Source organism: Anomalospiza imberbis, chromosome 2, assembly GCF_031753505.1.
Source record: "Anomalospiza imberbis isolate Cuckoo-Finch-1a 21T00152 chromosome 2, ASM3175350v1, whole genome shotgun sequence".
Classification (NCBI taxonomy): Eukaryota; Metazoa; Chordata; class Aves; order Passeriformes; family Viduidae; genus Anomalospiza; species Anomalospiza imberbis.
The window spans coordinates 25,313,546-25,338,747 of NC_089682.1; the positions used below are offsets into that span (position 1 = coordinate 25,313,546).

A 25,202-nucleotide genomic window follows, 5' to 3' on the forward strand; every position below is an offset into this window, starting at 1 on the left:
ATAAAAAAACAGGAAAGTTACGTTTTACCCACATGCTTATTTTAGCTTTTTAGTACTTTTATTCCCTAAAGACTGGTATGAATTAAGTATAGATGGGGATGAACACACATCATTGGAGAGGTTTCATGTTATGCCAGTAACTTCATTTTGCTTCACTGAGGAATAAAACCTGCTCATCTCTCTTAACTGATTAATGTGCATTTGTCAATAGAAATTTTTTTTTTTTACCAATGACCTTGTATAGTTCTGTAATCAAAAATACTTGACACAAATATATGCATATCCTTGCGTGCTTTTGACTGAAACTGGATGTTGTGCTGACCCTCTACTCAGGAGAAAAGCAGATTTGGGCAAATGACTTGCATCTTCTTCATTCCCAGCATAGCTTAACAATGTGTAGCTATCTATTGTTTTCCTCTGTACATTGAAGCTAAGCAGTATTGCCATGTTTTCATATATATTGGTCTGAGGGGGCTAACTTTGCAAGCATTTCTCAATGAAATATGCATAATGAAACCCAGCAGCAGTTAGAAACAAATACCTGTGACTTGTGACTAAAGGTGTGTTACAAGTGACAATAGGAATATTCCTGAAACAGTCTGATTTTCATCAAGTCAGTGTAAGATTCAACAACATAAGCCACATGATCCAACAATGATTGTTTAATAATATTATTATTATAATCTAATTAATGAAAGCCAATATATTAAAATAATAGGTAATTGCAATACATTAGTTGCAAAGATACTGCTTTGGAAGTATGAGTATCCCGTAATATGTTGTAATTCTTGTAGAAAGATAAAATCCACACTATCTGAAAGATGACACTAAAAAATTTGAGAAATATGAGAAACACTCTTAGTTTATTTTGGTCTACTTGTGTGAACTCCACCATTTGATTACAGCAAGACCTGTAATTTCAAAATAAAAAACCAACATGGGATTTCGTGTCTTATGCCTGAGTGCTTCAGCAGATATTTTCATGAATTCAATATGAGCACATCTGGAAATGGATATTGGGCAGTAATATCTCAACAATTTTAAATCTTGAAAACTGAGACTAAAACTGATGAATGTAAATTACCATAAATATTTCAGTGAAAGGTGGTAGATGTTAGCTGAAATATTTTAAATTAATATGGTAAAAAAAAATCTTAATTATATTCAAGACTTCTCTAATTTTATGGATTATGACTATGTTTTTATGTTCTTTATTTTATGTTTAACAGATCAAATTTGAAAACTGATGAATAGCAACTTGTGCATCCAGTACAGAACTTTTGTGCAACACTGTGAAGTAGTTTTGATAGCATTTACATAAGGATTTGGTAAAACCAGTACCACTGTGCTCCTGAGGCCATCCAGTCAGGTGCTGATGTATGTGAGAAGACAGAGCTCTGCAGGTCCCTCTGCTGTCTCTAACTGCTTGTGCCAAGGCAGGTACTGTATCTGTCTGTGGTCAGACAACTGATTTTAGACCTCATGCAGTATCACATAAGATGGTTTCAGTAAGAAAAGAAGCTTGAAACCCCTGTGTAGTGATGAAGAATGAGGTTGGATGGAATGTATTTTAATATAAAGGTGTTCCCCTGGTGTTTATCTCCATTACCTTCTGCTCCTTTTAGCTTTTCACAGCTTTTTACAGTGTCAGAAGAATGTTTCACTTGCTCATGGGTTGAAGTAAGGGTCTATGGTATTTTCTGCCCTATTCCTTCATGAAGTGTGAAAAGTCCTCTCCACTCTAAAGTTTTTCAAGCTTAACTTTTTAGAGGCATCTATGAGCTCACTTTTTATTTTCTTCTTTTTTCTCTGCTTCTCTGGTAGACTTGTCAAAAAGAGAGTGATTGACTAGAATTCCGTTTTGGAGGTTATTGATTGCACAGGAGTGAAATGTATGGAAAGACAGGTAAAAATAAAATGCAAGCAGTTTTATTCTGTTTCTGAGGCATCAAATATAAACCTAAAGATGAGGGTTATGCTGAGAAGCCATCCTTGTTTCCAGAATTGCAAGAGCTTGGATGCGATGTTATTTAATACACTAAATCCTACATGCTTTGAAGGCCTGACATGAGTCCTTCTCTATGCTTCTGTAACTTTTGAGTTGAATGTTTGCTGTTGAGTACTTTCTGAAAGCCAATTTGGTTATCAGGTCACTGTGCAGTGTCCTCAGACAGATGGCAGGTGGGTGGTACAATGGGGATCCAGGATGTGAGAGGGCCAGGACCATAACCTACTGTAGCTACTTAAAAATTTTGTGCATGAGAGAGGGTTGGACTGATCTGTATTAGCATGAGGCCATCAGACCTATTTTTCAGATAAGCTAGGAGAGACCAATGAACTAGGAATAAAGTTCATCCTCATGGAGAACCAGTAGAAGGGCAACTTGATTTTGTAACACTTAAACATTTATGGCTCATTTCTGTCCCATGCCCAGCTTGACAGTGGAAAAAGCTATGTTTGCAAGGATTGTTTAGATCTGTAGAGGGGGTCTTGTCTTGTCTCCTTTCAATTTCTAGTGTTTGTGTTTTTCTGAGAGGAGTTTGTTTAGCAATGCAGAACTAAGGTTGGTCTGAGATAAGAAAACGTAGAAATCTTGCTGTAGCTGAAATGCTGTGACTTATATCTGAGGAAATGGCTAATACAGTGCTGTGCTCAGCCTCTCCTCATATAATAGGTGATTCAAGGCCTTCATCATCTCTCTGGCCTTTTTGTTTACTCAACTGAGTAAGTCTAGGTCATTCTTGCACCAAGGAGCCCAGCACTGGAGCCAGCACATCACATGTATCTCACCAGTGTGAGCTGGGGGGAAGGATCCCCTTCTGTTACCTACAGACAACATGCAGACCCTAATGCAGTGCAGGATGTGAATATTGTCTTATTTCTAGAAAGAACAGTGAACCCAAACCACTGGTCCACTACCTCCCAGGGCTGAATTATATTCAGAAGTTAATGCTTTAAAAGCTCTTGTGCTCTATTGCTGCTCCAGGTACATAGGCCGTGCAAGCCTGTATACAGATGCTCATTAGTGTTAGGTGGCAGTATTGTAATGAAGCAAATGTAATGAATTTTTACTGGAAAGTGTGCTAAAAGTAGAAAGCTGGTTATCTTTTTCTGTTTATTCATAGTAAGGCATGAATGCAGGCCATGTCAATGTGTTATCTCAGGCTCCTCTGTGTGATAGAGAAACCAGTGATTTTAATTTTTGCTTTCCTCTGCTGATTTTATATTAGTGAAACTTCCAGGAAATTGATGGAATTACATAGAGACATATTACAGTATAGCAGAATGTTCAACTGGCCCCTAAAACCCCACTGAAAGCATCTTCCAAGACCTCATGCTGTCAGCACCGTATGACTAAGAAGCTACAGTCAGTCTACCCTAATTTCTTAAATTAAGTCTAAGCACTTGTAATTAAATGTAAGGCTATCTCAAACAGAGGTGCCTCAAACCCAGTTTTGGATTCACCAGAACATACATAGTGGTCTAGCTGCAATAATGAGGGCAGATGTCTGGAAGAAAATGACCTCCAAGTAGATATTCCGTAAGATTATCCTTCTGGGAAACTGTAAAAAAAGTCCAGCATTTATATGGGAAACAGGTCTTGAATCTATTGACAGTGTTTTGCCACTTCTGATGCAAAATTGGAATATGCGGCTACATAATCTACAGTCATACAGTGAAAAGCAATATTTTGAAAACAAGTCATCATTAGAATGTGTTTGAATCAGTTTCAGCCTTGCTTCTCAAATATTACAGGCTCTTATATCTTGTTAAAGACCTGCAGTTTTTTGAAAAGCTTTGTGTTTTATCAAAATAAAATGGACACAGCAGCCATGTACACAAAACAATGTTCTAAAACCACCGAGGAATAACCTGCTGATACTACTCAGTGTGTGTAAAATGTTGAGCCGTGAGGTGGTGGGACAGTAACAAAGCACGGCATGTGTAGCTGCTGGTTTCTTGGGAGTGTCCAATGGAGGATGTCCCCTTGGGAAGGAACAGAAGGGATGAGCATGTGATTGGGACTCAACAAATTGTGGTTGACTTTTCACAGGCCTTTAGGAAAGCTAATTGGAGATATGGCTGTTTGGATGCATGTTGTGGATGTTGCTGTAGTCATGAGCAGGCAGTAAGACAGATCTTACCTCAGTAAACAAGTCAACGGCATGTAAGGGAAAGACAGGAAGAAACAGGAAAATTAGAGTGGAGTGCAGGAGAGCATAGGATAATGAATTTCACAGAAAAGCAAAAATTTCAGCTCATTTTGCCTTGTTGATGTCAGGTTAATGGTTTTTAAGAGAACGTCAGAGGTACTGAGAGACTAAAAGCCAATAAGAAGATTTAGGACAGCTTGGAAAAGTGGGGAAATACTTTGGAAAGAAGCAAGAGAATGATGTGTACTGTGGCATTACTGTTAGGGGTAAGCAAGGATCAGAGGTGTGCTAAGGTACTCCATGGGGTGCTGGTCTTATTGTGAGAGCCTGTTACTGAAGTGATCCATCACTCCTGCAAGGGAGATGGAAGAGTGGATCACAGCAGTGATGATAAATTTGAAGGTTGGTCCTTGCAGTAGGGATGTGAATAGCTCTAAAAAGGCCTGAGGTGATATCAAGTGCAGAAAGAAGAAAATTCTTGGAACCAGGACGAAAACTTGTACAAAGCAGGAGATAGAGACTTGAAGGTGCAGATAGTCACCAAATGTAAAGCTGTAGAGACACAGTGAAGGCAAGCTTGGTCCAAATTAAAATGATACTTTATCTTCATCAACAGGCAACTCCTCAAACAAAACCCAAGGAGGAGGGCAGCAATGATGGGTACAAAGTGGTAGAAGGACTACAGCAGAGTTCAGGTGGGTTCACCAAAGACTGGTGGGCTGCAAAGGAAATTCACTTCTACTCTTATAGTAACAAAAAGAGAGGTGCTTAGCATTGCTTAAAATCAGAAGACAGTCTCTTAGTAAAATGGAATTTATGTTTTAAAAAAGAAACATATTAAAACTTTGGCATTCCATGGTATTTGGGCTGCATCAGCTCATCAGAAATGAGGATGATGAGGAACCTCACAGCAACACTGTGCTATAGTTGAGTATGTCTCCCATTTTAGGTGAAAAAAAATGGCAGAAAGGAACTTAGCACCTCAGCTGACTACTTGGAAAATGCATGAATGGTGAAATAGGCTCATTGACTGCAACTGCAGTGCTTTTTTTTGAAGTTACACAGAGATGTAAGTGCCTGGCTGAACTGAGAGCCTGAGGGTAGGGATTAGAACTTGTGTTTTCTTGGCTCTCTGCCTAAGCAAAATTGGTTATGCCATACCGATCCTGAAACAAAACTTCTGTTTGTATTATTTGCGGAGTGCTATGGGGAAATGAAAGCTGGTAAGGCATAATTTTATTTGTGTGCTTTGAAATTTTATATTATCATGTATTTCTTGTTGCACTGTAATGAAGCTCTGATTTCCATATTAAAATTAATAAAATGAAAATAACATGAATGCAATATTCCTGCTGAATGCACATTGACTAGGGAAAGTTTTCATATTATTCCACAAGCATATTTATGACAGCCTATTTCTCTGTCTTGAGAAGGCTGCAGGTTCAGAGGAACTTCAGTCATTCACATTTTGTTTACTCAGTTACAACAGAATTCACACGTGATCCACATTTGAATATCACTTTTAAAATAAGAAGTAAGAGAATAAGTTCCAGCGTAATAATGTAATATCTTGTTATATCTTAATAAGATATTAATATGTAGTAATGTAATATCTTATACTCTTATATTCCATCGTAATAACTTATTATAAGCAAGCTGTTGCTTGCTTATAATAAGTGAGTTTAAAAAAACAATAGCACTTACTGGAAAGAAATAATCTACTAAAGCAGAGCTTATATTCCACAATGAACAGTCCTTTGCTGTATCACGGATATTGGGCAGAGAACAAAAGTGCCACAGCTTTGAATTGGGTTCACTAAGTACATCAAATTCATTCAGCTATGACTTTTTTATTTGGGCCTCTCAACTTAGTAAAGACCAAATAGCTGGCAATAAATAAAATAAGTGCTCTGTAGGACTTGACAAACATGTTGTGCATTCCAAAGGGATGGTGGTTTGAAAGTTGTGGTTATTTATCATCACTGGTTATTCCTGATGAAAGCAGGGATCGTGGATTGTTCCTCACCTCCCTGCAAAGGTACCACAACCCACATTGCACTGCAGTATATCAGGCAGTCCTTTGTCCGGTTACACAGGAAGCAGACCAGCAGAAAGAACACAAGCATCTCAATGACACATGGAGGTTTCGATTAGATAATAGGAAAAATTTCTTCGCTGAAAGGATAATTGGACATTGAAACAGGATGCCAAGAAAAGTGGTGGAATCTCCATCCCTGGAAGTGCTGGAAAAACATGTGGATGTGGTTAGGTGGTAGACATGGCAGTGCTGGGCTCGATGATCTCAGAGGTCTTTTCAAACCTAAACAATCCCATGATTCTATTCCATGCCTGCACCTCCCATACACCTCCCATACACCCAGCCTTTGTGCAATCTCTACTTGTTCCTCACACGCCCCTCAAAAAGTTCATGGATTTGCAAGAGGGGAGAGTACATCCCTCTAGCGGGGAGATAGAGACAGAGGTTGGATGAGATTTTTCTAGGGCTCCTTGCAGCCAGCCCACTCTCTTAGCCCATGCACCTTATGCCTCCCAAGATCACTTTTTGAGGATGGAGGAGTGATTTGAGAGACTCACAAATAAAAGGCACTTCTCAAGTCATCATCATAACAATTCTCCATGTCATCTTGGTGAAACATCTACCTGTTGGATGGGGAAATAGAAAAAAAACTCTATTGTAAAAGCATTTTTCCTTATCACTCTTGCCTGGCTATCTTTTGTGGGATCTACGACTTTGGAAGCATTATGAAAAATGAATCATTTTTTCGCTAAAATTAATTTCACACTGCTAGAAGGCTATAATTTATGTCAACATTTGGTTTTGTTTGGTAGCTCTCTGCTACCGTACTTGAGGAAAAGTAAGCATCACTAGCAACAATTTGAATATTTTATTAGTCAATACAGCAGTCTTAATGGAAAGCTGCTATCACTGACATTCACAGTATGGGCAGTGTGTGATGACATGTGGTGATGTTTCCTGCCCAACCTTCTTGTGTGTACTCTGAATGAACAAATGCTGTTGGGAGATGTTGTTCCTGCTCTGGTTCCACAAACATAGAAAACATTAGATAAACAAAAGAATTGTATGTTCTCGGTATTATTAAAAAAAGCTTCTTCACTTTTCTTCAATTTGTCTTTATTCTGGACTTTCACATCAGAGAAATAAATTTTCTAGCAGATTTTCTGGAAAGTAAACTGTATTTTGGAGTATATTACCTAAAATGGGACACCATTTACTCTTATAGAAACACATGTATATAATTTATAATGCAAAACTAATATCATGCTGTAATACTGCAATATAAGACCATTTCATGATTTTCAGTCTTTCAGTAGCAGGACAACTTTCTGATGAAGCTACTTCTGTACTTGGTCCATAATCCTTCCAAAAATATAAAAATAAAGGCAGTTCTAAACTCTCTCCCCCAGGTAATTTTACTGATCCGAAAACATAGTGCCTCTATTTGTGTTGCTTCATCTTTTAGTTGACTATGCCTTGTGGTCATCAGTATTTTTGTAATGAAGTCTTTATGGGTCTGTTCCCCTTATGAATCCAAAATAAACTTCAGTTTTGATTATATGAACTCAAGAAGGGCTCAGTTATTTGTTCCAAGTAACTAAAGACAAAAGATTTGAGATTCTAATCTTATTTTCAGAAGTAGTTTAATGTTGACTGAGAAGTCAGTACTGCGGACTGCAATTTAACTAATCAATTCCACTAAGCTGTACATGTCTCATGTGGCATTCATTTATGGTAGTAAAGAAATTATTTTCTGAACTGCTTTTCTGAACTACCTTTCCAGAACAACAGTGTGTTATTTACTACTGTTTTATGGCAGAGAGAAAAAGATTCACCCTAATGGCACTGCCAGAAATTACCCCATCTGCCTTTACAGTCAAACTTTACCTTTCAGTGCAGTTCCAGTAAAAGGTATTATCTGACTGATCTCTTATCCACATCACAGAACAGAATTCTGTTTTCACTTGCCTGTGAAACATGTAGTGTGATATTGTAGCACTATTTGGAAGCACACTGAGGCCTTTGGCACCACTGTCCCTTTCTATGAAGATTGTTCTGGGTACAGGTGATCTTTTTCTGTATATAGCAAATGAGGCACGGCACGTTTCCTTCTATTACTGGTATTTGGAAGGGGGAAATCAGTTCAAGGGCACTGTACCCTCAATTTGATAGTTACTTGAAAGGGAAAACAGAGGACTGAGCCTGAGGTGATGCAGGACCAGATATATTCTTCTCGCTTCTCTGCACAGCTCTGTAAAGCAGTGCCAGTCACTATGGGGAACGATAAAAGGCCATAGCAACATCATGAGAAAATGTTTTTTGCTGGAGCTTTGGGGGCAGCTTTTTGTTCCTCTTCCTTTGGCTTTTGAATTGTACAGGGAGAGGAGTGAGGTCACGGGTTTCAGATGGCATTGCATAACACAGATTGTTCTCCTCTTTTTCTTCATTTGTTTTGTGGTAAATACAACTTGAGAGAAATGTATGAATATCAGAGACTGAATTAAATACCTGTTTTGGGGAAGACCTGGTGATTTAAATGCTGTTTAGTTGCCTTTGGGGCTTTAAATACACTGCATTTCTTTTTAGGAAAAAAAAAAAAAGCAAAATAATTATGATTTGTGATGATAGATTATTTGTAATTATAGGCAGGATTGCTTTTGTAGATTATCATGTGTGGAGTTCATCTCACTCCACTTTAGAGATCTACCTCTGAGCTAATTGCCCAGAACTTCTTGCATCTATTGTGGAGAAATGGGCATGTTAAGAAAGTAGTTTACATCACCTGTTAGTTTTGGGATGAAAGTAATACTTTTCTAGAGATGCCTGTCTCTGTCCGTCAGTTGTGGAAGGAGCTAAGGGGATCACCTACAGAGTGCTCATCTTCCATATGCCTCCTACATTTTAGAGCATAGTAACTCCATGCAGTAGCAGCGCTCTCAGAATCGAGTGTCTCACAAATCATTCTTCATGCAGCTATCCAGCCTTTTAGTGGTAGATCTTCTGTTCATCCAGTTTGGAAAATCAAAGCAGGGCAGTACATTTATCTCTGTAGCCTCATTTAGACACTGCCTCTCTTGGGGACCATCTTGCCCCAGCACTGCCAGGGTACCCCTCAGCAGGAGCTTCTGCAGTTGGTCTTTCTCAAATTAATTGGGACCTCTCTTCCTGACCTGTCACAATGTGCCTTTGCCAGCTGGCTACCAGCTGTGCTGTTTTCCAGTCTTCTCCACACCTATGTGTTTTTAGTGCTTTTTTTTTTATCAGTGGCCCATCTGCCATCATCATGGCACCTTCAGGAGGCTGGGGTGAGTGATAGGCACTTACCCACCACAAAGGTACACAAAAAGAGTGCAGGTTTGTCATGGCAGCTGATGATGTCCAAGCACTGCCTTGCCCAGCCCCTTACACATGTGTTTCCTTCTGGAGGTGGAGTTTTAGGCAGCTGTGAAACTTCCTGTTTGAGAAATGAGCCTTCTCCAGAGAGCAGGTATTCAAAACAATGTGGACAACCTAAGGATGTATTTCACTCCAGCTTTATGCACTCAGGCTCCTTTTTGCATATGCTTTTCAGTGAGTGCTTTTCTTCATTTGCAAATACAGTGGGATTAAATAGATGCCAAAGCCTAGGGCAAGTTATTTGATGTTCAAGACTTTGCCTTTCAAATACCTGATTAGAGGTGGTCTTTTAAACATTGCAGAGGCTGGTAGGTATAAATGAAACTGGGTAACTGTGCATATAGATACTTAAATGCCTACTTGCTTGAAATGCAAATGCAAAACATCTTGCACTGAATTTTGGGGAGAATTTTTAAGGGGTCATTAGCTTTGTTTTCAGAATTATGTTTGGCTGTTCATTAAAACCCACAGGAAACATGGAAGTCTTTGTATCTTTGAATGACAGGAGTGTTAAATCTTTCCCATTGCTATAAAATGTTATAGGTCAATTATTATGGAATAAGAATGCAGTGAGGTTTAATTAGTATTGCATTCTATTAATGCTTTCAAACAGGTCATTAAACATTTCTGTGCACTATGGTTATTTCACCAGTCAGTGGAATGTGCCTTAGTGTTAACCTGAAAAAATATCTTGAGCCACATATAACATTTACAAAGATTCTTAAGTCACTCTATAATCAAAGCCTCATTTGTTGTGATGCTTTTATTCACAATCTTCAAGTACTTAAGATTTAGTGAAGTTGCTGTCTGCCTTTCCCCATGGACTGCATTGTGAGAAAAAGTCCAGGATGCCTGTTTCTGCTCCCATCTCTACTAGGTCACTGTGGAACTTGACATCACTACTTTTGTATGGCATTCATTTTCTGTGTTTTCATATTACAATTACATTGAGTTGGATTACTTTAGGTAGGCTGTCTAGCATGTACCTATCTTGCTAAGGTGGGATTTTTTTGTCCTTTGAAAATTGTGAGGGATGCAGAAATTCTTCACTGTTTTACACCAATAACTTGAATGATTTTTTGCTTTTGCTCAAAATGGAAAACCACTATATTTAATATTCTGCTAGAAAAGCTTTAAGACAATATTCTTCCAGAGAGCTAGGTAAAACCATTTGCTGTTCTACATCTGAAGTGTATTTGTTTTAAAATTTGTTTCTTTACAACAAATTGGCCAAGGCAAATCAATCACGTGTTTTAACAACTGCTGAGACTTAGGTTGGATGCTTTCATTCACAGCTACATCAAAAATTGCAGATGCTTATCTTATCTGCAAATAAAAAGCTATAGGGAAAAATAATAATTTTGTGTGTATGGGCCTCATGCTTTGCTAGTTTTCCTAGAAAGGGAGAGGGATGTGGAGATAGCTGCAGAAGTGTTTCAAAATCCTTGTTCTCTCACTCTGTGGGATTTTTTTGGATGATTTTTTTTAGACTTCCATTGAAATTATGTTTCCTGACTCATATAGGACTTTTTTTTTTGTTAGCATGTATTAAAATGAACTAGGGAAAAAAAACCCCAAACGTGCAAATAAGCAGCTGGAAGATCTTGAAAATATGAAACTACTGACTGAGATTTTTTGACTGTAACTATGATTTCCAAATAACACACACCTTACTTTCCTCTCTGAAAAACCATCCCTTTCAAGATTACTTTTCAAAGCTTGATCTATATGTTTTTATTTTGTCATGTTCTGCAGTTTCTGTAAAGAGTACTTCTACTGGCTTTGTGTAAAAGTGTGACCTTCCAGAGGAGGAAATTCCCATTTAAACTATTCCCTGTACCATGCCATAACATCCTTCAATTTCTATGACTCTGCCCCATGATGACTCTGGAATATTGTGTACAGGGATGTACAGTTATGATGGCTCTGAGAAATATATCTCAAACAGCAGAGATGACATGACATATCAATAAGTGTCACAAAATTTGTAAGTAAATTTGTTAGGAAAAGCAAATTTTCTTGTCTCTGTATGTAGGGGGGTTGTGTAACTATTATTATTACTATACACAGAAGGAAGATGCTTTCAGAATCAAAACCATCTAGGACGTGAATGCAAAAGAAGCTCCAACATAATAGGCATCTTTGACATGGATTAGTGTACTATTTATGCCATTGGCAGCTTTTGAATGAACTTCAGCAGTCTGCAAGAGAAAGAACTTGGGACTAAAGTGTGCTTTTCTGTGCCGGAACAGATAATAATGGCAATATGAATACTTGGTAGAGGAATAGTTAGGAGACAAGAAGAGACTTTATTGGCAAAAATAAGTTCTAGTAGCAGTGGCATTATCTCTGTCCTCCCAGCTCCTGCTGTTCTTGAGGGCAAGGTGGTTACTAAGCAATGGTGGAGTTGGACAGGCAGATTCAGAAGCTGTTAGTGCTGCTGGACATGGGAAGTTCACAACTGAGGCTGTGTGTCCACTCCAAGGCAAGGATAAACAGATGAATGAATCCAGCAGTGAACCACCCAGTGCTATATCTTGTCAACATCTGAAGAAACCCTTGAATGTCTTGAGTTCCCTGAGTGGCACATCCTTTCCAGGTAATGACAATCCAGAAACAGCTGTTTGCACTTAGTTGCTCAAGGAATGGTACCGAGCAGGTCTTTGTTGGACCACATTAGTGTCTCTCTGTCTGTTCTCAGTATTGTCCAGCAGACACAGGCTCCTCTGAGGAGCATTTCCTCCAAACAGAAGGCAGAAGGCTGTATGACTTGCGTGATTCATAAAAAATGCTATGTGTGGACCCTCTGACCTTACCACCCCACCACGGTGCATATTTACAGCCCTTGCACAACAAACATCAAGAAACAAGGTAAGCACTTAAAGGACTGACAGTCTGTGTGGTATTTTGTCCAGCAATGATAAATAATACACTCAGCATTTAGAAATACCTAACTACTTATGACTGGAAAAATAGCTTTTGAAGCACAGTTTGTCCTAGTAGTGTGAACTGAGGTACAAACTTGGGGGAAAAAATTACTTCCTACCTGTAAAGCAAATGAACAGTCCATGTTTTGTCATGAGCTCAGTAAAGGGAAAGAAAAAAAAAAAAACCCTCCTAAAAAGCTTAATATACTTAGATGATTAAAAGATTAGCTCAAAGAAAAAAACGAGTTAACTCCAAATATTTTTTGAGTCTACCAATGCAATGCAAGTAAGATAAAGGTGTTACAGAGGAAGTTGGAGTAAAAGGGAAGCAGTTAGAACATGGTGGCAGAGTCAGGGTTTCTAAATAACAAAAATAAAGCTGAATAGCTATGCACAAAAGAATAAAAAAGAAATGGTCATGATGGGCAGAGATGGAGAGACATAAAAGAAGGAGATTCATTGAAAAACTCAGACAATGAAAACTCTGCCCTGACGTACAGAAGGGAACACACAATCCAGGCTGAGTCTCATTTTAAAGGAGGTTATAAAAGGATAGGATAAGCAAGTGAAGATAACATCAGAAATGCCAAAGGAACAAAATGAGATATAACTTGCTAGAGACATCCAGAATATACGGGGAGCGACAGAGAGACACCAAGAGAATAAATGGTGTGTTGCAAAGCAGCAAGAGAAAACTATCGATCAGTAAAGGGTGAGAACAGTTATATAGCTGTTTTGTTTATCCTTACTGAAAGTGTCAGTTCTGATCAGACCAAAGCAAACAATGGAAACCCAGAGCTCTTAATCTGGCTACACTCAGCATCTAGTCACAGGCACAATAGTGACATTTTCTGCCACTCATGAAAATCTGAATGATGTGATAACTTTTTAGTGCTGTAGAAAGTTGACATCTAGTATACAGCACACACAGTGAGATGTTTAGAGGAACTTTCATGCCCTAAAGTTGTCAATATTTTTTGTTAAGAAGGACTTCAGAAAGCTGAAGAAGAAGCCTTTGTTTTGCTCAGGTTAAGTTGGTTTCTATTTCATATTTCATGGAAAGATGTCTGCTTGACTGGACTGCAGAATGTTTTAGTGCTAGCAATTTGGTATCTATTTGATATGCAAAATGTTGTACTAAGCCCATGTACTCAAGGTTTTCCCTGCTGTAGAACAGAAAAAAAAATCTCTACAGCAATCTAATTCCATCAGCATTCCCAATCACTTCAAGCAATTGGTTCTGAAGACTTTTCCCTGAAATTTACATAAAACACATACTTTTTGCTAATGCCTTTTACAAGTGACAGATTATTTCTTGCTTAGCACTGCCGAAGGTGAGGAGCAGGAAGGGACAGTGTGCTTGGGCTGCAGCAGGTGCTGAGAATGATTCCAAGAAGAGCAAGCTCCCAGCTTCCCTTATGACTCTGGAAGAGCCACAGTAGGTCAAGTATGTTGGTATGAAGGGAATAGAGATTAGATGATCCTTGTTAGTGAAAGGAAGTCATCCATAAATGCTCACAAAATGGATGGTGGCTAGGTTTTTAGATCTGGAATTGGCATTTTCTCATTATAAAATGTCATATAATTGTGAGAGGTAGACCAGGCTGTCTGTGAGCATTGGGGTAGGCAAAGTAGTTGAGGGGATGAGAATACAACTTGTTTGCATTCACTCAGTTTCAGTGACTAAAATTTGCAGAATCTTAAGCTAAACAGTCAGTCATGATGCTCACAGACTTGTTCTAGCAGTGCTTGGAGTACCAGAAGCTATCCTGTTATAAGAAAATATATGTTTCAAATCCAGGACTTTAAATGATTTATGTTGGTTGGGATTTTTTTTTTTCCTCTTGGTGTGGACCAAGGACATGTTAGAGATCACTTCTTGGAGTTTGCAGTCTGAGTAGTAAATATTGCAACAGTATTATCCTAGAATCATACATAAAACTGTTTTTCATTTCATGCTGTTCTAGAACTCTAAGGAATCCTACTGTAAGGTAGATTGTATTGACTGGTTTTCAAAATGTCTAAGAAAATTGTGCAACAAGAAGGATTGGTTGGGCTGAAAGCTCTCTTATGTGTGTCTTTAATGAACAGATTTGCTTTTATTTTGAACTCTTATATGGATTGTTTATGCTACAGATGTACAAAAGATTTTTTTATGATGTGTCATTGCATTTATAGTAGTTACAGCTGTTCTTGTGAAGCTATCCCGCCTGGTATCAAGAGAGGGAATAAGATCTCCTTTACCCTTCCCAGGACCTTTGTACCAGACAGCCACTGATGCAAGAGCAGTTATCCAGCTTTATGCTGGAGCAGACTCAAATTCAGGCCTTGTACTGTATCCCTCAGAGAAGGGAGATCCTGTGGTTAGACCTAGGTGTTCTGTTTTTCCCCAGCATCCAATGTGATCTTGTTATAATTCTTAGTGCCAGATTCCCAGAAGCTCATTAGGCAAAGTCCCCTGGGTTTCAGTTTTGTTGGAATGAGGAAGAAGATATCCATAGCTTTTGTGCTAAAGGTTTGCAAAAATGGGGATAACCAGCTCCCAGTCAAGGACACATGGATGAAAGTGATGCAGTCCAGTACTGCAGAAATAGTAAATAATGGAGATAGGTTAAAAATGTGCCTTCAAACGTACAAAGCTAAAACCTGTTGGCTTTCTGTTAAACTGTTTGTGTTCTCTAGAAGTGCTTTGGTGTGACTAGGTATATTTTAAGGAATTTTGGATATGTTCCTGAAGAAACATGACAGATGCATTGTGGAAAGGTTTTCTGACTCACCTACTGTTTTCCTGCACGACCTAACAATCTGAAGGAACTCAGTGCCCTGCATCATGCATATGCTTGATTACTTGTTAACCTGCATTTGCTTTTCTAATACTTTAATATGGGTATTTCTAGAGGATAGATATGTCTTGATATGCCACTGTAGGCATTCATGGAGTAACGGGAAAACATATCACATTTGTTATTCACTTGTATAATTCCATACTGGCAAAGTTTTGAGTGCTCCAGCATGACAGAATTCAAATTACATCTGAGGCAAATTCACGTGTTTTTAATTTCTGGTGCATTTGACCAGCATGACAATTTAAAAGCAAGAAAAAAGTATATAGTAAAAGCTGTATGCATAGGCACAACTTTAAAAAACCCAAGGAAATAAAAAAGGGAATGAATGGAATTTACTATAAGGCCTTTGAACTTCTTTCTTGTCTTTCTTTTAAAGTTGAATATTAAATGAGTAACTGGGGGGTGAAATGGAGAATATAGTGTCATATTTGCTACTATGTTTCTAGAAGCTTTCTCTCTGCATATATAAAAAAAAAAGATTTCAGGAGTTTTCATACAAATCAGAAGTTGAAAGTTCTGGAGACTTCATCTTTATTTTATTATATTTTTTTAAAACTGTGGGTTTACCATTGGATTCTTCCCAATTCTCCCTTTCCCTCTCTCTTTATTTTACATTTTATTTTGCCACAGAAATTAACTAAAATCTCATATTACTTACTGCCCAAAGCAACTTCCAAAGCACAGGTTCCATCTGCTGCTAAAGTAACAAGATTTTTTCCTTCACATCATGTACCTGGTAAAATTTTTAAGTCATTGTCAATTTCAAGGTATGGGATATTAGTATCTATTTGGACAAAATGATTAACTATATAGAATGATTTAAAACTTTCAGACTAGGATTTGATATAGTAAGAATAGATTATCTGGTTTTAACTCCATAATGCAAACTGGGTATTCTTGGTGACTTCAAGTGTTATGATGACAACAGATGAAAAGAAACATCTTGAATTTGCAGTGGCACCCAAACTGTTTAGTCAAAGCAAATAGGAGTTTATGTCTCAGTGATTTTTTTCTTGTCTCAAGTTTATGTCCCCAATATTTCTTATCTCAAGTTCCAGCTATGATGGCTTATCTTATGGCAAGTTCCTTCTGTGGCCTTGGCAGTGTTTAAGGCAATTGTCATCCTTAAGTCTCTTACAGCAGCAGTGAAGGTAGCAAGAGGACATCTTCCATGAGAAGACTTAGAACTGAATGCTGAAAAATTTGTGTTGAAAAATCCCATACCATTCCTCACAGCTACTCACAGTAGCTCCAGTGTATTCTCCATTACTTCCTGCTGTCATAATTTCCCACAGGCAGTGTTCCCAATTAAGAGATAATATTCTAATACATCATGGAGTTTCTTTCTCAAGACCAGAGCCGTAAATCATGACAGATTGTAGCGTGCATTAAGTTGTAGTTACAGATGGGAGGCTAAAACCACATAGATATTTTCACTGGACAGTGAATAATCCATACAAAGATTAATTTTTCAGTTTTCTACAAAAAAATGTGGAAAGAAAATTAATTCAATCAAGCTTTTCTTTTCTCAACGTCTTGCTTTCCTTGTTACCTTAGTTTAGGTAGAAATTTTTTTAACAATTCCTAGTCTTCACTCTTGAAAGTCCAATGTTCTCTTGTGAAACTATATTGCTGAAAGCAAATGCAAATTTTCTATGAAATGCAACTGAGAAATATATTGGTGATACTGTAACTTAGAAAAGTTGAATTTTAAGTTAATATTAAAGTATTTGGAATCTGAGATGTTTGGACTAACTCAAGGAGAATAAAGTTCTGTGAGAGAAACTCAAGGAAGAAGCTTTTACAAAAAGATTACCAAATGTTTTGCATTTTACGGTCTTACTTGAAAACCATACATTTGGTTTGCTTCATTTTTCCAGGGAATGTTGTGGGACATTGTATATGTAAAGAAAGGGGGGATTTGAACTGGTTAAGTCTGTTTCACCAGAAAGTCAGCTGGTTTGAAAAGTAATGGGAGTTGACACTTGCAGGAGAATTTTCCATCTCCCAAGCTGCCATCTGTTTCTGATTTGAATGGAGAGTTTCCTTTTCTTAAAAGCCATAGGGGTACTGTGTATTTGACTCAGTCTTTGAGTCACCAGTTTTATCATTGTGGGCATAGCATCCATTTACAATTTATGAAACAGCATTAGTAATTGGAACATTGTCATCCTTGGCTGAGGCTAGTATTGCAATCAGACCTTGGTAAACCTGTGGGCTGTGCTATGCAGTGCTTTTGACTGGGTTATGTCAATATCTTTTTCAGAATGGAGCTTTATGAATTTAAATGTATGAGAAAGTCAGAGAAACTTTGAAGCCTATACTCTGATCCAAAAAAATAATAGTTTTAGATTATCTTTGGATGTATAATAATTTTACAGAATACAGAATTATTAGGTTGGAAACAAGCTGTAAGATCATTGTGTCCAACACCTTGAGCAATCGCCACCTTGTCAACTAGACCATGGCACTAAGTGCCATCTCCAGTTGTTTCCTAAACATCACCAGGGATGGCAACTTCATAAACTCCCTGGACAGTCCCTTCCACTGTTTAACAGCCTTTTCTGTGAACAAATTCTTCCTGATGTCCAACCTGAACCACCTCTGGCCCAGTTTGAAATTATGTTCTCTTATCCTGTCACTGGTTGCCTATGGGAAGAGCCAATCACCACCTGGCTACAGCTTCCTTTCAGATAGAAAATATTCTAATATTCTGCTAATATTCTCTGTATTGCTCCAGTTTTAGTATATATGCTTGATAATATCATAAGGTTAATATTATAATGTTAATTTTAAAAGTAATCAGGTTATGCTTGGATATAAGCTGTGTTGAGATGTATATTCAGTGTGGCTGTGCTTCTTTCTGGTTGTGTTTGGGAGCAGAACTTTACATGACCAAGGATGCTGACCCTCCAAAGCTGCAGATCTTGCTAGTGTTTGGGTCCCAAACAAAGTGAAAGTGGGCCACAGAGATCCATTTGTGGATTGAGTCTAGACTGCTAAGTCAATCCTTAGTGACTTATATTTTCAAAGGTATGCTGGTGGCACACCAGGACTCTGATCTGTACCTAACTGGATGGTCAAACAGCTGTGTGGCAAAAACATGTCCTCTGCAGCAGGTTGAGTGATGGCTTCTCATCTCACCTTCTCCTGAACATCTCCAGCATACTCTTTATATGTATCAACTCAAGTCTTGAGTCAAGCTATTCACTCTGAAGAGTATAAAATATATATTGCTCAAATATATAAAAAAATATATTCTGCTCAAACAGAGCAAAATTGAGCAATATTAGATTTTTAGGATGGAAAATTTTATTTGCACTTTAAAATACAAATCAGTAGATTTTTTTTTTCAATTATAAAAGTGTTTATATTTGAGATCATTCTTCAGTCAGAAGTGCTACATGGGTTAGAACAAGCTGTAAGGATAAGTGGCTCACAATTTCTGACTATCACAACTTGTGGCATTTTGGTTTTGAGACAAATGACTCTTGGCAATTGGGGTGAGTTCAGAAGTGTTGGGACCAAACCTTGGACTGATAGGGTTTGGTCTGATTTAATGATAGCTTGAGCAACTGAAATACTTCTGATAAACTCAAATTTATTTACTTTGGGCTGCTTCTAATAAATATATCTTGAACATTGCTGCAGTTCTGGAAGACCAACATCATATCTCTTACAGGAAGCTTGCAGATATAATTCCCATCTTTTTTCCTTGCTCAGTGTAAGTAAATATGTTCCCTTGAAATTCATTAGGTTTTTCTTTAAAGTACAAGAGAATACAGAAATTTTGCCTGCTTATTTGCAGAGATTGAAGGTAAAATGTATCATATAAAGAGTCTCTGCAGTCAATAAAAGATGAAAAGGGGGTTCTCAGAAGGAGATTTATTCCACCAGCAGACAAGAAGACTCTGTTCCCAGACGAGGCAGTCTCTTAGATGTTTACAGTGAAGTGGAGAGAGAGGAAAGCCTCCTGAATTGAGATGTGAAATATCATATTACACTACCAGAGTGTAATATGATATTTCAGATATCTTTCAGATATACTTTCAGAGACTAAACTGTTAGGAAAACAATGGTAATCTTTCCCTCTGACTGAATGTGAGCTGTGTCCATGGCCCATCAGTTGCCACATCTGTGTTAGATCAGCTGACGGACACTAGGGAAGAAGGATCACTGCACACTTGCCTTGTTTTATGTTCTCTTTACTCCATGTGTTCCTGGGCTATGCCCACGTTATCAGCCATTCATGGCTGAGCCTATCCTCTGACTTGCAAAGGTCTCTCATGTATATAAAATTGTTTGCAACTGATCTTATGCAGACATTCATGTTGAAGAGGCTTCTTAGGTGACAAATTTTGAGGAAAAGTCTCGAAAGTTTCAGTCTTCAGCTTCAAATTTGGTTTTGACACAAGCACCAATGAAAGACATCTATCTTTAAACTACAAAATATGATCATAAGATGGTTTTATTGAATCAACTTAATAGTGAACTTGGATTAGATAATTTTTTTACTATAATTTAATTAAACATTAAATAGCTGTGACATTACAAAACTGTATGTATGTAGTGAAAAGAATTACTTTTGAAAAGCTAACACTTTAGTCTTATTGTGTATATTTTGCATAATTATATGCTAAAAAATCTCAGAAATAGATATTTATTTTAACAAACATGATTTATTTCAGTTTATTAGTCTTATCATGAGATCTTACCATATATTTCCAATGTGTACCTTGTGCTCAGCACTGTAAGATCTGTTCTGAACTGACATGCAGAGTTAGGTGGAGTTTCTTCTAAGCAGGTTTTCTTTCTGCTCTGAGCTTCAGGACCAGAGTGAACTACCTTTGCGCCCTTGCTGATGTTATTAAGTTGGTATCCAGGGCTAAACTTTGAACTGGCTCCAGATCTGATGTGATCTCAATACTGTGGTAAAAACTGGGGGTCTGCTCAGTCCCTTTGTCATTTGAGGAGATTTGTTCTGTGTCACTGTGCCCCAGCTTTAGCACAGCATTGAAAAAGACAAAATGCCCAGCAGTTGTCACTCAGTTCCTGAGGCCCATGACTGCTTCCTCGTGAAGTGGATATGCCTTTTCTATGCTAGCTCAGATGATGGGGTGGAGGACTTGTGGTACAAGCCTGCAACTGGGATGCATGCATCTTCCAGGTAGGTACTTCAGACCATGTGTGCTGAGGGGCATCAAATTCTGGGCTTCTGCAGTACTAGAGCTGCTTCTCAGCCCCAGGTTCCCATGTGTGACATACCTCTGACTGATAGATCCATGAAATGCCAGTGGCAGTGCAGGCTTTTGGTGCAGGGGATAAATTACAATACTTCTGTGACTTGCAAGAGAGGGCAGGAGGGAATGTGAAACTGAGCCAATGGAGTGAATATCACAAGTGTGGCACTTGGCAGGTCTGCTAGACAGGGCCAAAGGACTTTCTGAGGAGCTGTGGAAGACCTGTTACATAGGTGTGCTTTCTTTGTGTTTTGGGTTCTTTTTTTCCCCCTATACATTGAGTGAAATGACTTTTGTAAACATCTAGAAAAATTAATGGTAACTTGAAAGAAAAGGGATGACTTTGCACAATTTTCTCTGATGGGATAGTCCCATCAAAATAACATAGGTGAACTGCATAAGTGATCGATCTGTATGAAGACTACAAGCATTCTCTCCATACAGACTTGAGTATAAAAACAGATATCGGATGTAAGCTCAGAATAGGATGTTTGTTCTCTGTTCAACCAGATAGGGTTTGTTTCAAAGGCATAACACAGTTTTAGTGAAACATACTTTTATTTTTCAGAATACCTGTACTGAAAAACAGACCTACTTCATTGTTTGCAAAGGCATTCTGCAGAAAACTGTTACGTAGAAGAGAAAGCAGTTCTAGTGGTTTTGAAAGAGAGAAAGCTGGGGGTTGGCAGGCACTTTTGAGAATAAAGCACTCATTGATTAGAAATTTGTGAAGGTAGCCGCCATCTAGTGATGAGATGTTGAAGATGTTGCTTGGAGAGAAGCGGTTCCCAAACACGAGGCGTCTTTTCTAGCTGTGGCTGAATTCACTCATCGCACTGGCTGCACCCTGAACCACTGGGTTTTTTCATCGTGTGCCCTGTGTCATATGCATGACCTGTACACAGGGCACACTGTGACACCACTGTGACACCCGTGGGTGCTGAGGCTGGGAGAGCTGTGCTGCTTCAGCTGGCAGTGGCTCAGAGGAGCTGCACAAATGGGTGACAGCACCTTTTCACCACGACCCTCCTGAACCAAGTGGCTGTACTTCTGCCACATAACCCAGCCACAGGTATGTCACATTCTGGCTCCCTGTATGTGCGTCGGATCCTGGAGAAGTAACAGAGAAATATGTGGGAACAGGGACAGCTTTCTACTGTAGGATTTTGCTTCCCAAACTCTGCCACTGGGAAGTGACTGGGGAGCAGCTCCATTGACTGAGGTGAAAGTATTGCCGTAGGAAATGATAGTTCTGAGCAAGGTTGTGATGTTTAGTCCAGTGCACATACACATTTCTGAACCCCCTGCAAGCTGCAGGTACTGGAAAGGTCCTGCTAGGACAGAATTACAATAATCAAGCCTTCTGGCCCCAAGTGTGTGTGTTGCTGTTGTTAGGTCACTGCATTACCAAAAAGGGACAGCTTGTGTCTCTGAAATTTGCTGCCTTTCCAAAGCTGATTGCCAGCCACCAGCCAAAATCTGATAACCTTTCTGAGCAAGGAGCATAATCAAAAGTGCCATCAAGATACTTAATCTGATTCATTATCTCAGCATGCATCCCTTAAAAAGCAGGGGCATGAAGGAAAGGAACATCATCATAGCAATGACCTTGACCAATCCACTAGACTTCAGATTTCCCTGAATGAAATTATGCCAACAGCATGCATTACAGCAGTCAAACTCAATTTGTTTTGTATCATTAGTCCAAGTTTATTAGGGTTGACTTGCAGTTCTAAAGGGCCTGTTGCCGAGTCATCTAGTTAAAATATTATGCCAGGGACAAAGCTAAGTGGTACTAAATCTATGAGAGGTCTGAGTATGATGTAGTCTTAGAGCTGTTTTTATAGAAAGACCTCTGGTTTTGTTTTCTGCTGGAGGTCAGCTAAGGAGGTTATACTTTCAATAATACTGAAAAACAGTCTACTTTTTGGGTGAATCAGTGAAAAAGGAGCCAATCCATCCAGCATAGGGACGAATTCTGCAGTCCTTACAAGAATAACTGAGATTTGATAAGGTGAGCAAATATCAAATTGCAAATAGGAACATTGTTGAACCTTGTGGGTTGACAAATCATGATTGTAACCTTGGATGACCAAAGTAAAAGACCCTCCATTTCTTAATGTCCATGGGAAAGCATAAGGACATTTTGATTCTCCAGATACTGACTTGCTAGCAACCTTTCCATTCACAGTGTCTCCTGGGCTGGCCCCACTCAATATTTTCAGTAGTGACTGAAGTGGTATGGTAGTGTTTGCAAGCAGTATTAAGCTGGAAAGGATGCTCAGAATAAGGAGGGACAGAGTCAATTCAAAATTATTTTAATGAATTGGAAAAGTGCTTTGGACAAAAAAAAAAAAAAAAAAAAAAAACCAAACAAAAACAAAACAAAAAAAACCAAAAAAGAAAAAAAACACCAAAAAACCAAAGGAAACCATAAACAGGAAGAACTTCAGTATCATGAAATAGAGGATACCAGAGGAAGGCAAGTACAGAAAGTGATAAAACCCCACATTTGGAAACAACAGGTTAAGTAAGGATGAGAAGCATGGTAAATAAGGACTAGAAGATAATACTGATTCTGCTGGACCACAGCATAGAGATCTAGTGGAGAGAGAAAGTGATGGGAATTATCTGCATACTGTAAAATAGTCATGTCCTCTACTTGGTGTGAGGAAGGCTCTGCTAGAATCCTTGATAAACTGCTAGGGAGGCATCAAAACTTAAGAAGTTAACTGAAAAACCATGAGCCTGGTAATGACAGAATAAACTTTTGTTACTAAATATTGAAGAATTTGGAATTATTTAATCTACAACAAATGGTAAGGGGAACTGGTCTTCAAAGAGATTAAAAAGTTGCAGAACCAGGAAGAAACTATTTTCTACATGCTGTACTGACAGGATAAGAAATTGTGAATTTAAACTGCATCAAACTTAAAGTCAGACAAACTGCAATATTTTTTTATAGTAAATATAAGCACATGTGACTGTTCTTGGAGAAGATAATGCAGTCTAGGGTTTTGAAAACAGATGAGACAAAAATCTATCATGAATGCTTTGGGGACATCTGATTTTAAAGAAAGGGATCAGGGAAATGGAAAAAACCTCTACTTCCTTTAAATTTCTCCCATTCTTATTTTCCTTCATGACATATGTGCTTCTCAGGTAAGCAATATTTTTCCTTCCCTGTAAACTCAGCAGCTCATTGAGAGAGCAGACCATTGTTTCAATATTTTAAACTCAAGGAGAATACAAAGTCTGGCAATCAATTCTTTACATATATATAGCCTCCAAAATGACTCACACTTGCCAAATTTAGCAGCTTTCATTGATGATCATAATCAGGGAAGGTGAGTCATGTTAGGGCATTCCTGTCATGCTCAGATGATAACATGCCTTTCAGGAGCATAACACAGCACATATTCCTGGCCCTCACTATCTGAGTGAAACTTTAGGCTATAGTTCATGGCAGTCATAACTGAAACTGTTTGAAAGTAGCTTGTATATGTTAAACCCAGAGCTTTAAAGAACAATCTACAGCTACAGAATCTTTGATTAAATGTTTCTTCACATCAAACACCCAAAATCTGACATTTGAGATACTGTTGTGGATGCCCCATCCCTGGAGGTGTTCAAGGCCAGGTTGGCTGGGACTCTGAGTAACCTGGCCTAGTGGAAGGTAGGGGTTTGGAAATCAATGCTTCTAAGATCCCTTCCAAACCAAGCCTTTCTGTGATGTTGTGGGGTGCTGGGATGTGGGTGCCTGTGTGCCAGTGGCTGCATTTTGGGCTTAGGAGTTTGTAATACTCTGCTCATTGAGCAGCAACCCATCTTCTGTAACATGTTATTCTACAAAATAAAACAAGAATGCAAAGCAACCACGATGTTAGCTTTGTTAGTGAAGTGGCTTAGATGGAGAGAAGGGTCTCCTGTTCCAGGCCTATTTCCCGTCAGGAGCTTCTCTTGAGGTGTGACACACTGAGCTCCCTCTGCCTGAGGAAACACCTGAACTGAGGCATCCTATTTCTTACAGCCAAAATGGGAGTTTGCTATGTCCAGGTAGGCAGAAATGCCTTGTGGTCTTGTCTTTAAAAGCAGAATAGACCAGAAGGCAATTTTTGGCTGTGAAGCTCAGCTTCATGCTGGCAGAAATGCACTTTTCTTTGCAGTGCTGCTGCCTAGCATCCTGCTGCTCAGCCTCCTGGCTGCTGGGACATTCACAGCTGTACATGACCAACTGCGTGGAGACTGGGGTCCTCAGGTGGTTGTTAGAGCATTTTCTGCCTAAAGTCAATGTCATCCTCAAGCTCTTGTCTTTAGAAAAAACTCTAAAATAAAAGTTTGCTTATGGTTTAAGTGTCTGACCTGAACGCGTGCACTGTTATCTTGGGCACTGTCTCTTTACAGCTTTGCGTCAAAGAAAAATATTTGCTACTGGCTGGGTTTCTGCTGCTTCGGTGACTTTTGGTGGATCGGGTTCAAGGGTTCCTCTAACTTTTCTCTTAGCACTGCATGTAGTTTTTTGAAGTTTCCAATGTGACAAAGACAGCAACAGAGTGGTTTTCTGTATGGTTGACAAGAGTTAGGGCTGTGCTCTGCTTTAA

At 38.7% G+C, this 25,202-nt stretch overlaps 2 long non-coding RNA genes across 3 annotated transcripts in view; both read left to right on the forward strand.

Moving 5' to 3' along the window:
• LOC137468434 (uncharacterized) overlaps positions 1–25,202 on the forward strand; it is a 386,683-nt gene that overhangs the window by 16,456 nt on the left and 345,025 nt on the right. The gene's annotated exons all lie outside the window — the stretch shown is intronic.
• LOC137465845 (uncharacterized) lies at positions 9,535–13,814 on the forward strand. The gene is made up of 3 exons (XR_010994852.1): positions 9,535–9,679; positions 11,676–12,187; positions 12,290–13,814. It is a non-coding gene; the product is annotated as an uncharacterized lncRNA (long non-coding RNA).